Below are 13,060 nucleotides of genomic sequence, written 5' to 3'. Positions count from 1 at the left end.
TAGGGGAGTCGCCCATTCTAAGGCTTTGTCCTGAAGTAAGGAGATGATAAAGCCTACTCTGGACCTCTCCGTAGAGAAGCGAGAAGAGTTGACCTCTAGGTGTATCTGACACTGACTAATGAAACCACGACATGATCTGGCATCGCCAGAATATCTGTTTGGCAGAGCAAGTCGAGGATCATGTGCAGATGTCACCATGGTCTGAGGTTTATCCTCTATACTCTTGAGCCGTGACTCAAGTACTTGTATGTAACGGTGTAACTGCTGATATTCTGCCATAACTGCCAGACCCTTGGCTCAGTCCTAATGTTACGGGGGGCTGTCTGATAATAACCGAAAGGAGTATCAGACAGTCAGGGTCCACCGTGCAAAGACTTTGCTGCAGACTATGGCAGAGTGCAATACCTCTGTTAACTCACAGAAGGATATAATAAGTAAGTAAATATAATAAGTAAGTAAAGCAATTCCTCCCTTACTTGGAGGGTGTGTGGAATGATCTCTGTTAATAATCACAGAGACAAAGGCAATGTGTGCGAAATGGCACCTACCTAGGTCCGCTCTTCTAGTGGTGCAAAAGAGACGAACAGCAGCATAAGCCGCACAAAGCTCCTACCTGCGTTCGCTCCACTAGTGTGCGAGGACACGAACCACTAGATATGGCACCTGCCTAGGTCCGCTCTTCTAGTGGTGCAAAAGAGACGAACAGCAGCGTAAGCCGCACAAAGCTCCTACCTCTGTTCGCTCCCCTAGTGTGCGAGGATACGAACAACTGCCAGACGCAGTATAAGGAACGTTACCCTAGCGGCAACGTCCACCTACGAGTAGAATCACAAGGCCCAGCCAGACCATGTGCCTCAGGCACCTGCCTATGTCCGCTCCCCTAAGAGGTAAGGATACGGACAGCAGCCGAAGCTGTAAGGTATAAGAACGCTACCCTGCCGGTAGCGCTCACCTAGCATAGACAGAGGAATGCCTAGAGGAACGCGCACAGAGCGTCTACTCATATGCATGAACCAAGAGGACTGAGCACCATGCGGCGTGTGTCAGGGTCTTATATAGACTCTGTGCCTCATCCAAGATGGAGGACACCAGAGCCAATCCGCTGCCAGAACGACAGGAGTGACGTCATGCTGGCCTATCACCGAGCAAGACGTCACAAGCACATGACCAGCGACCAATCGGCATAGAAGGTGTCAGAGACATGTGACCTCGTGTCAGCGATGATGTCACCCGCACATGTGCAATGGCTCCAAGATTGGACTTAGTCTCCGGCACTCGCACATGTGCAGTAGCAAGAAATCTGGACTTAGTCTCCAGCGCTCGCACATGTGCAGTAGCAAGAAATCTGGACTTAGTCTCCAGCGCTCGCACATGTGCAGTAGCAAGAAATCTGGACATAGTCTCCAGTGCTCGCAGCAACCGTAACAGTGTGCACATAGTGTAAGAGTGTGTGCAAACTGTGTTTTTATTGCCTTTTTAAGGCATTTTTTAATGCAGTTTGGTGACATACCTGCAGGCACATCCTTATGCCAGTAAAGTCAATGAGAAACCTAACGTGTAGTGAACATGTTTATTTTTTTTCCTTGCGAAGCTCATGTGGCGAGCTCAGGCAATTTATCCAGATTGGAAGCCTAAAATGAGCAAGGCTCAAGTTGCACAGTAATGGCATCGATGTTCCCTTGCATATACTCATATATCTGTGTCGCCTCCTCTTTTTCCTTGTCCAGCTCTTTAGTTTTCGCATGAGTATATGTCCTTGTCACTTTCCCATGTGTTTGTGTTGTGTTGTGAGTTGTTTGTCACCTTTTGGACACCTTTGAGGTTGTTTTCTAGGTGTTTTTATGTGTTTGTAATTGCCTCCCATTGTTTCTTATGGGTTCGAGCGGTTCGCCGAACCGGTTCGCAGAACCGGTTTGCCGAACCGAACTTGAACAAGACCTCCGTTCGGCGAACCGAACTCGAGCCGAACGGCGACCGGTTCGCTCATCTCTAGTTACGAATGCAGCAATAGCAAAATATGTGTACTTTTTTGTTTAGTACTTTTTTACATAAATTTACTTTTTGGGACACTAACTTTCACTTGTCTGATCACTGATCTAATCCACTACAGTGCTTAATCACTGAAGTGGATTACTTCTGTCTTGCAGTACTGACATTTCGCTTCAGGTTCTCAGTAGCAGGATGACTAGGGGTTGTTATAGTGCTGACCCAGGTTTGCCATGGCAGTGTTTAGGTCCCTGTGATTGCATTACAGTGATCCAATTAATTAGGAGAGATAAAGATCCCTACCATCTGAATGCTGTGATTAAGATTGATAGAAAATGCAAAAAAACCGAGCCAAAAAATTCCATGTTTTTCTTGCAAGAGGTGCAGATTTAGTGCAGAAATTTCTGCAACCAAATACTGTGTGTGCACATAGTGTAAGAGTGTGTGCAAACTGTGTTTTTATTGCCTTTTTAAGGCATTTTTTAATGCAGTTTGGTGACATACCTGCAGGCACATCCTTATGCCAGTAAAGTCAATGAGAAACCTAACGTGTAGTGAACATGTTTATTTTTTTTCCTTGCGAAGCTCATGTGGCGAGCTCAGGCAATTTATCCAGATTGGAAGCCTAAAATGAGCAAGGCTCAAGTTGCACAATAATGGCATCGATGTTCCCTTGCATATACTCATATATCTGTGTCGCCTCTTCATTTTCCTTGTCCAGCTCTTTAGTTTTCGCATGAATATATGTCCTTGTCACTTTCCCATGTGTTTGTGTTGTGTTGTGAGTTGTTTGTCACCTTTTGGACACCTTTGAGTGTGTTTTCTAGGTGTTTTTATGTGTTTGTGATTGTCTCCCATTGTTTCTTATGGGTTCGAGCGGTTTGCCGAACCGAACTTGAACAAGACCTCCGTTCGGCGAACCGAACTCGAGCCGAACCGCGACCGGTTCGCTCATCTCTAGTTACGAATGCAGCAATAGCAAAATATGTGTACTTTTTTGTTTAGTACTTTTTTACATAAATTTACTTTTTGGGACACTAACTTTCACTTGTCTGATCACTGATCTAATCCACTACAGTGCTTAATCACTGAAGTGGATTACTTCTGTCTTGCAGCACTGACATTTCGCTTCAGGTTCTCAGTAACAGGATGACTAGGGGTTGTTATAGTGCTGACCCAGGTTTGCCATGGCAGTGATTAGGTCCCTGTGATTGCATTACAGGGATCCAATAATTAGGTGAGATAATGATCCCTACCATCTGAATGCTGTGATTATGATTGATAGAAAATGCAAAAAAATGAGCCAAAAATTCCATGTTTTTCTTGCAAGAGATGCAGATTTAGTGCAGAAATTTCTGCAACCAAATACTGTGTGTGCACATAGCGTAAGAGTGTGTGTAAACTGTGTTTTTATTGCCTTTTTAAGGCATTTTTTAATGCAGTTTGGTGACATACCTGCAGGCACATCCTTATGCCAGTAAAGTCAATGAGAAACCTAACGTGTAGTGAACATGTTTATTTTTTTTCCTTGCAGATCTGGTGCAGAAAATAATTTGCTGCATGAAAATTCTTTCAGCTTTTTATATGGAGTTTTCCCTATTGCAAATGCCATAGCACCATAGCGAAAAAAGCAGACAATGAAGCAACAAAGATCGCAGCAAAAAATCCCACATTTTTGCACTGCATTTTTTTCTGCCAAGAAGCAATGCACGGATCCTGTGGCCGGTGTCCACATAGGCAAACAAAAAAAATGGAGATGTGAATACAGCACAAATTAAAATAAATTTTTTGCTTTATTCCATCAAATTAAAAACATAGCAGTGAAAAAGTTACAGCATCTCCAGAATAAAAACGTAGCCAAATGACACGTTACGAACAACTATGCATTCTTGATCACATTGAACATTGTGTTGAAAAGGAGAGACAAATGTATGCCCATAAATCTGAGTTATCACACAAAATAGTTACTAAATAACATTTTCCCATGTCTACTTTACATCAGCGCAATTTTTGTAGCAATTTGTTTTTTTCGTTAGGAAGTTAGAAGGGTTCAAAGTTCATCAGTAATTTTTAATTTTTCGAACAAAATTTACAAACCATTTTTTTTAGGGACCACATCCCATTTAAAGTGACTTTGAGAGGCCTAGGTGACAGAAAATACCCAAAATTGACACCACACTAGAATCCGCACACCTCACACTGGCCAAAACCACATCCATGAAGTTATTAACCCTTTAGGTGCTTCACAGGAACCAAAGCATGTGGAATGAGAAAATTAAAATTTTACTTTTTTACACAAAATTGTTACTTTAGCCATAACATTTTACATTTTCACAAGAGTATCAGGAAAAATGCACCATAAATTTTATTGTACAATTTCTCCTGAGTACGCTGATACCTCAAATCAATTGTTTGAGCACTTTGCAGGGCTCAAAAGGGAAAGAGCGCCATTTGAACATTTGAAAGCCAAATTAGCTGGAATCATTAGCGGACATCATGTCACATTTGGAGACCCCCTAATGTGTCTAAATAGTATAAACAGTGGACCTCCCCCACACTTGACCCCATTTTGGAAACTAGACCCCTCAAGGACTTTTTCTGAATGTTTGGTGACCACCTTGAACCCCTGGGAATTAAACAAAAGTGTTTACCATCAAGCAGTGAAAATAATAATAAAAAGAAAATACCACAAAATTGTTACTTCACCGGGTAGCTTTTTTTCACAAGGGTAGAAATAAAATGCACAGAAAATGTATTGTACAATTTCTCCTGAGTATGCCAATACCTCATATGTGGTAGAAATGAATTGTTTTTGCACACAGCAGAGCTTGGAAGGAAAGGAGCGCCATTTGAATGTTTGAATGCAAAATTAGCTGGAATCCTTAGCGGATGCCATGTCGCATTTGGAGACCCTCTGTAATGGAGCTCCCCCACAAGTGACACCATTTTGGAAACAAGACCAATCAAGGAATTTATCTAGATGTTTGGTGAGTACCTAGAACCCTTGGGGGCTTCATTGAAGTTTATAAAGTTCAGCCATCAAAAAAAAAAAAAAATTACCACAAAGTTGTTAATACACCCAGATAGCTTGAGTATCAGAAAAAATGAGCTATAAAATGAATTGTGCAATTTTTACAGAGTATGCTGATGCCTTATATGTGGTGGAAATCAACTGTTTGGGCTTAAAGCAGTGCTTGGAAAGGAAGCAGGTCCTTTTGACTGCAAAATTGTCTGGAATCATTAGCGGACACTATGTTGTGTTTGGAGAGCCCCTGATGTGCTTAAACAGTGGAGCTCTCCCACAAGTGACCCTATTTTGGCTATTATACCCCACAAGGAATTTATCTAAATGATTGGTGAGCATCTGGAACGCCCGGGGGTTCACAGACTTTTAGAACATTGTCTGTGAATTTTTAACCTCAAAAATGTTACGATAATGCCACATTTTAAAAATTCCCTAGGGTAATGGGAGATAATGAAGCATACATTATGTCAAAAACTACTTTTGAGGTGCAGTACAAAGTGAAGAAGGGAAGGAGCGCGATATTGGAGTGGAGATTTATTTTGAATGGTGTTGGGGTGCCATGTCACAATGGTAGAGCACCTGAGGTGCCAGAGCAGCAGAAACTCCCCACAAGTGACCCCATTTCACAAATTGCAATCCTCAATGAATTCATTCAGAGGTGCAGTAAGCATTTTACACTACAAGTGTGTCACAAAATTTTATATTATTAGGCGGTAATAAAAAATAATTACATTTTTACAACTAAATTGTTGTTTTGGCCCCAGATTTCCAATTTTCACAAGGAGAATAGTTACAAAAATCACCATAATGTGTTACACAATTTCTCCTGAATGTGACAATACCCTACATGTGACTGTTTTTGCTGGATTTCTTTTTTTTGAGACAGGAGCCATAGCGTTTTTCGAGAGCCTTTGTGCTACCAGTAATATGGAAGCCCCCTATATTTCCATTAACTGATGATGAACCAGGGGACTTGTGTTTTTATGGGTTGAGTTGAATGCTATTTGGTGACGATTTTGGTACAGAACATTTTGGATCAGTTCACAGTATTTTGGTACTCTGTCCTGAGCGCTTACATCTGGGTTTACATCCACATATCCGAAATAAGTGACTCATGTGAAACCTGTGATGGATCCATTCACTAGTAAGGCAGCAGAGTTACTTCAGACTCCATTTGGCCTCTGCTCAGTGGTGTCCGTCTTTTCAAATGTGAACAAAACTTGACACTGCCGAACCACATGTCAGACGTGAGGTCAAAATAACTCCCTCACTACTGGTAATTTTCCATTGGGAATTTTATCTGAATCACATTTTTCAGAGATTTGGTGTATGTGCCCACTATCTGCATACACAAGTGTTTGCCACAGAATACTGCAGTGGTGCAGCTGCCCATGCCCACTATCAGAGTTTGCGGCACTCTGGACTTTCACTCTGTTTTCCCAGCTAAGGACACTTGCGTCTCCACAGCATAAATTGACAAGCTGAAGTTAGTGAAGCTGCACCGCATGTCAGTTTATATTGTGCAGAAAAGAATCACAGTGGGCATGGGATTTCTATAAATCCATCCATTGTGCTTGTACTGCACAACTCAGATTTTTGGAGGCAGTGAAAATGCGCTGAGTCCAAAATGCTGCTATTCCTGATTGTGGGCATGTTCTGTTACACATAATCCCATAGAGCGTAGGATAAATATGAGCCACGTCTTACCACGATGCTTTAGAGGCAGAATGAACCAATAAATAGCAGGTGAAGAAATGGCTTTATTTTTTTTATTTTTTTTACACCGTTTACCATGCGGTATAAATGATTAGGCGTATTTATTCCTCAGTTCAGTTTGATTACAGCTATACCCGGTTTATATCTTTTTTTTAGGTTTGGCAACTATCACACTAAAACTGCTTTTTACAAAATAAAAATTTTTTTGCATCACCGTATTTTGAAGGCTATTGTGTTGTTTTTTTTTCTGCTTACAGAGTCATGTGGGGGCTTGTTTTTGCGGGATGAGTTGGAGTTTTTATTGGTACCATTTTTGGCCACATATTTTTTGATAGCTTTCTATTCCACTTTTTGTTAGGCAGAATAAGAAAGAAACAGCAACTCAGGAATAGTTATTTTTCTTTACGCCATTCACCATGCCATAAAAGTGATAAGACAGTTTAATTATTCGGGTCAGTGTGATTATAGCGATAATACATTTTCTTTATAGTTTTTTTTATGCTTTGCCATTTTTACAACATAAAAATTATTGGAAACATTTTTATTCCTTTTCCCCAATTTTTTTTTAATACCTTAAACATTTTTTTACTTTATTTTTACAGTTTTATTTGGTCCATTTATGGGACACTAAATTTCAGAGATCTGATCACTGATATAATCCACTGCAACACTTGATCACTTCATTTGATTATAAGTGTCATAGCTGCAGCAGCAGATCTCACACTTCGCCTCACACACCATGCATTCAGCTGGTCTGTGAGGCAATATGTAGCTGGGTGACCTGGGGTCATCATGATGATGACCCAGGGTTGCCATGGCAGTGATAGGGTCCCTGTGATTGCATTACAGGGACCTGATCACCAAGGAGAGGTAAGCGATACCTCTCCTGGCTCTTGAATGCTGTGATCAGATAGATTGCAGCATTTAAGGGGTTAAAGTGCCAGGCGCAGCATGGTGACCACTCTTGGTAGTGAGAGCCGGGTTCCGGCTACAAGATGAGCTGGAGACCTGGCGGCAATCACTGGGGTAAAGTGCCAGAAGCCCCTGCGATTAGCATGACGTACTGGTATGTCATTGGTCATCAGTGACCTAAAAACATGAAGTACCTGTACGTTATAGGTCATGATAGAGTTAAAATCTTGTTCTCTTTGGTTTTGTATGTCTTCTTGTTGGTCTGTTAAAGGGGTGTAATACTGTGACAGCATTGTTTTCAACAACTTGGGAGTCAGGGATCTTTCCCATGCTGTAGTCATTCTATTTCAGTGGTGTTTTCAGCCATTTCAGTGACTTCCAGGTCCCCATCAGACCTCCCACGGGGTCTGCTGGAAAAATGTTTGAGTTTCCCTTTGACTTCTATTATGCTCCATATTCGAGACGAATACCCGAGCATTAGAAATTGCTCAGCTAGAGTAACAAGCTTGCAAACATTTTAATGCTCGCCCATCACTAATGGTGATGGTAAGATTAAATGAAGTCCCCATTATATCACCAAATTCAAAATTATATCACCAGCAATCAAAAGTGTATTTTTTTATATATATTAGGACACTAAATATGTTCATAAGACTACATTATTTTTATGTTAAGACATGGCCCATTTTATTACAAACATTGTCAAGGTAAATTATTTTAAAAAGGTAAGACAGCCAATTGCTCAAAGTAATTACTGTCAAAAGGCATTTTCTTGAAATCCTTTTAAAGTCAGAAATATTTAACTAAAGTTGAAACTTGCTGTGCTGATAGGTTCAGATGAAGTTACTGTTATATTTTTAGGGCCATAGGTAGATTAAAAAACAATATACAAAAATTCTATAATGTTCAGCCATATCTTTGAAAACACTTATAGAAGAAGTAAATAACATTACTTATCTTGTAAATCAGTGAAGAGGTGAAATTAAATGTGACAATTCTTTAAAACCCAATTGATATGGATGACCTTGATATTGTTAAATCTTTGACCTTTTTAATTTTGAAGGCGTCTTCAATTAGAAAATGTAAAAAAAAAACAAGCTCGTAGTCTCTGTGAAAGAATTTACATGTACAGTTTATAGGATATAACAAAATAAATAAAAAACAGCTCTGCTTCTTGGAGGAAGAAGAGGTGAAGTGCTTAAATGGAATCTGAAGCAGTTTTTTGCTATGTAATAAAAAGACAGCATTTTCCAAGGGTTAACCCCTTTACTCCCCAGCCCATTTTCACCTTCTGGATCAGGCCATTTTTTGCAATTCTGAAGAGTCTCACTTTATGAGGTCATAACTCTAGAACACTTTGATTCTGAGACAGTTTTTTGTGACATATTTTACTTCATGATAGAAGTAAATTTAAGATGATTTTTTTTGTGGTACAACCACTGAAGAAAAAAAAAAAGCCTCACCGTGAACATTTATCATATCGACCAGGTGCACATTAAGTGAGACTTCAGCTAACCACCTGGACTTTTGATGTAAATAGGCAAAAATTATGTACAAGGCGAGTCTCAATAAAAAAACATACCTTTATTAATACAGATTAAAAGTCCATAGTAGTAATTATTCTCATCTTAACATGTTTCTGGCGCCATGCACCCTTAGTTAGTGAGTAATACAATCTTGCATCATGGGACATCTTTAAAAGCACTAGTCAACCTATCACAGGGCAGCAGTATACAGACATAGAAAAAGTTAACAATAATAGTACAATTACAAAATACCAGTGGTAACTGTGCAACAGAATTCTAATAAATAAATACACCGTGTTCAGAATTATTAGGCAAGTTGTATTTTAGAGGATTTTTTTTTAATATTGATCAACATTTATGTTCTCAATGAACCCGAAAGACTCATAAATATCAAAGCTTAATATTTTTGGCAGTTGGAGTGTTTTTTTTTAGATTTGGCTATCTTAGGAGGTTATCTGTTTGTGCAGGTAACTATTACTGTGCAGAATTATTAGCCAACTTAATAAAAAGCAAATATATTTTCATCTCACTTGTTTATTTTCACCAGCTAAACCAATATAACTACACAAAATTTAGCAATAAATATTTCTGACATGCAAAAACAAAACCCCAAAAAATTAGTGACCAATATAGCCACCTTTCTTTATGATGACACTCAACAGCCTACCATCCATAGATTGTCAGTTGCTTGATCTGTTTATTATCAACATTGCGTGCAGCAGCCACCACAGCCTCCCAGACACTGTTCCGAGAGGTGTTTTCCCTCCCTGTAGCTCTCACATTTTATGAGGGACCAAAGGTTCTCTATGGGGTTCAAATCAGGTGAACAAGGGGGCCATGTCATTATTTTTCTATCTTTTAGACCTTTACTGGCCAGCCACGCTGTGGAGTAGTAGCATGCATGTGATGGAGCATTGTCCTGCATGAAAATCATGTTTTTCTTGAACGATACCGACTTCTTTCTGTACCACTGCTTGAAGAAGTTGTCTTCCAGAAACTGGCAGTAGGTCTGGGAGTTGAGCTTCACTCCATCCTCAACCCGAAAAGGTACCACAAGTTCATCTTTGATGATACCAGCCCATGCCAGTACCCCACCTCCACCTTGCTGGCATCTGAGTCGGAGTGGAGCTCTCTGCCCTTTACTGATCCAGCCTCTGGCCCATCCATCTGGCCCATCAAAAGTCACTCTCATTTCATCAGTCCTTAAAACCTTTGAAAAATAAGTCTTAAGATATTTCTTGGCCCAGTCTTGATGTTTTATCTTATGTTTCTTGTTCAAAGGTGGTCATTTTTCAGCCTTCCTTACCTTGGCCATTTCCCTGAGTATGGCACACATTGTGCTTTTTGATACTTCAGTAACGTTGCAGCTCTGAAATATGGCCAAACTGGTGGCAAATGGCATCTTGGCAGCTTCACACTTGATTTTCCTCAATTTATGGGCAGTTATTTTGCGCCTTTTTTGCCCAACATGCTTCTTGCAACCCGGTTGGCTATTTGCCATGAAACGCTTGATTGTTTGGTGATCACACTTCAAAAGTTTGGATATTTCAAGACTGCTGCATCCCTCTGAAAAACATCTCACAATTTTGGACTTTTCAGAGCCCATCAAATCTCTCTTCTGACCCATTTTGCCAAAGGAAAGGAAGTTGCCTAATAATTAAGCACACCTTATATAGGGTGTTGATGTCATTACAGCACACTCCTTCTCATTACGGAGATGCACGTCATCTGATTTACTTAATTGGTAGTTGACTCTCAAGCCTATACAGCTTGGAGTAGGACAACATGTATAAAAAGTATCATGTGATCAAAATACTTATTTGCCCAATAATTCTGCACACAGTGTACTGTGTCATTTCTATAGTTCATTCCATATGGAAATTAGCTACTCATTTATATAATCTAAAAAGCTTCTCTAAAGCCCGATTTACACGCTTCAATATATCTCATAATCCGTCATTGGGGTCAAGATGTAAGTGACGCACATCCAGCATCATTCGTGACGTATTTGCGTGTGACACCTACGTGCGATCAAGATTGAACGCAAATACGGTGATCGCATACACGTCATTTATTCCTCATACATTGGACGTTTTGTTGTACGAACCTAGTCAATTGAAATGTGTGTCATCCCTCATACGATTTTGATGTCTGAGGCTATGTACGCAGGTGTGCGCTCTGCACCGCAGCTTAAAAAAAGTCCGCTTCAGAGCGCAGCTGAAAAGCTGCATTCTGAAGCGCCTCACAATGTCTGTCATTCACTAATCTCTCAGTCGGTCACTATCTCTGTCCCTTTCTCTCTGTCCATGTCAGTCTATCCCTCTTACCCCCTCTCTCATACTCACCGATCCCCGATCTCCGGCGCGGCGCTGCACGGCATTCACACTGCTCCGGCGGCTTTAACTATTTTGAAAAAGCCGGCCGCTCATTAAACAATCTTGTATTCCCTGCTTTCCCCACCCACCAGCGCCTATGATTGGTTGCAGTAAGACACGCCCCCACGCTGAGTGACAGGTGTCTCACTGCACCCAATCACAGCAGCCGGTGGGCGTGTCTATACTGTGCAGTGAAATAAATAATTAAATAATTAAAAAAAACGCCATGCGGTCCCCCCCCAATTTTAAAACCAGCCAGATAAAGCCATATGGCTGAAGGCTGGTATTCTCAGGATGGGGAGCTCCACGTTATGGGGAGCCCCCCAGACTAACAATTTCAGCCAGCAGCCTTCCAGAATTGCCGCATACATTAGATGCGACAGTTCTGGAACTGTACCCGGCTCTTCCTGATTTGCCCTGGTGCGTTGGCAATTGGGGTAATAAGGAGTTATTGGCAGCCCATAGCTGCCAATAACTCCTAGATTAATCATGTCAGGCGTCTCCCCGAGATACCTTCCATGATTAATCTGTAAGTGACAGTAAATAAACACACACACCCGAAAAAATCCTTTATTAGAAATAAAAAACACAAACATATACCCTTGTTCACCACTTTAATAAGCCTGAAAAAGCCCTCCATGTCCGGCGTAATCCAGGATGGTCCAGCGTCACTTCCAGCTCTGCTGCATGAAGGTGACTGGAGCTGCAGAATACACCGCCACTCCTGTCAGCTCCACGCAGCTAATGAAGGCAATAGCGTGATCAGCTGAGCTGTCACTGAGGTTACCCGGTGTCACTGGATACAGTGGTGGCCGCGGGTAACCTCAGTGACAGCTCAGCTGATCGCGCGGCTGTCTTCAGTTGCTGCGTGGAGCTGACAAGAGTGGTGGTGTATTCTGCAGCTCCGGTCACCTCCATGCAGCAGAGCTGGAAGTGACGCTGGAACATCCTGGATTACACCGGACATGGAGGGCTTTTTCGGGCTTATTAAAGTGGTGAACGAGGAAGAGCCGGGTACATAGCTGCTACATAGCTGTCTGTGTCTGCTGTTAGCGGCCATGTAGCAGGGCTGAATGGGAGATGACATAGTAAAAACGCATCCCTACACATTACACACGCTTGGCAAGTCAATAGATAAAAAAAAAAAAGGGTGCCCAATGCATACGTCACAGAACACATGATCTAAAGGATCGCACACAAAATTGATCAATTTAACATAGACTACTAACGCATGTGTGACAGCAAATGAACAACCTACGTGCGATCTCCTTAGATCACATATGCGATCTGGGCGTGTCACATCGCAAATGTGATTGCACAACAAATTGCAACGTGTAAAGCAGGCTTTACTCTGACTTTTTTCATCCAATCACCTCCATGCAAGGGTTTATGTACTCTTTCAACCCCATAAAAGCCAACATTTTCCAAATTACCTCCATGGTGTTAAACAAAAATGTTTTACCGCACCTGAGTATACCACATTTTTATTATTAATATTTGAAATATGTTCCCCAGTTCTC

The sequence above is a fragment of the Anomaloglossus baeobatrachus genome, chromosome 5 (genome assembly GCF_048569485.1).
Source record: "Anomaloglossus baeobatrachus isolate aAnoBae1 chromosome 5, aAnoBae1.hap1, whole genome shotgun sequence".
Taxonomy (NCBI): domain Eukaryota; kingdom Metazoa; phylum Chordata; class Amphibia; order Anura; family Aromobatidae; genus Anomaloglossus; species Anomaloglossus baeobatrachus.
This window is presented reverse-complemented; position numbering follows the sequence as displayed.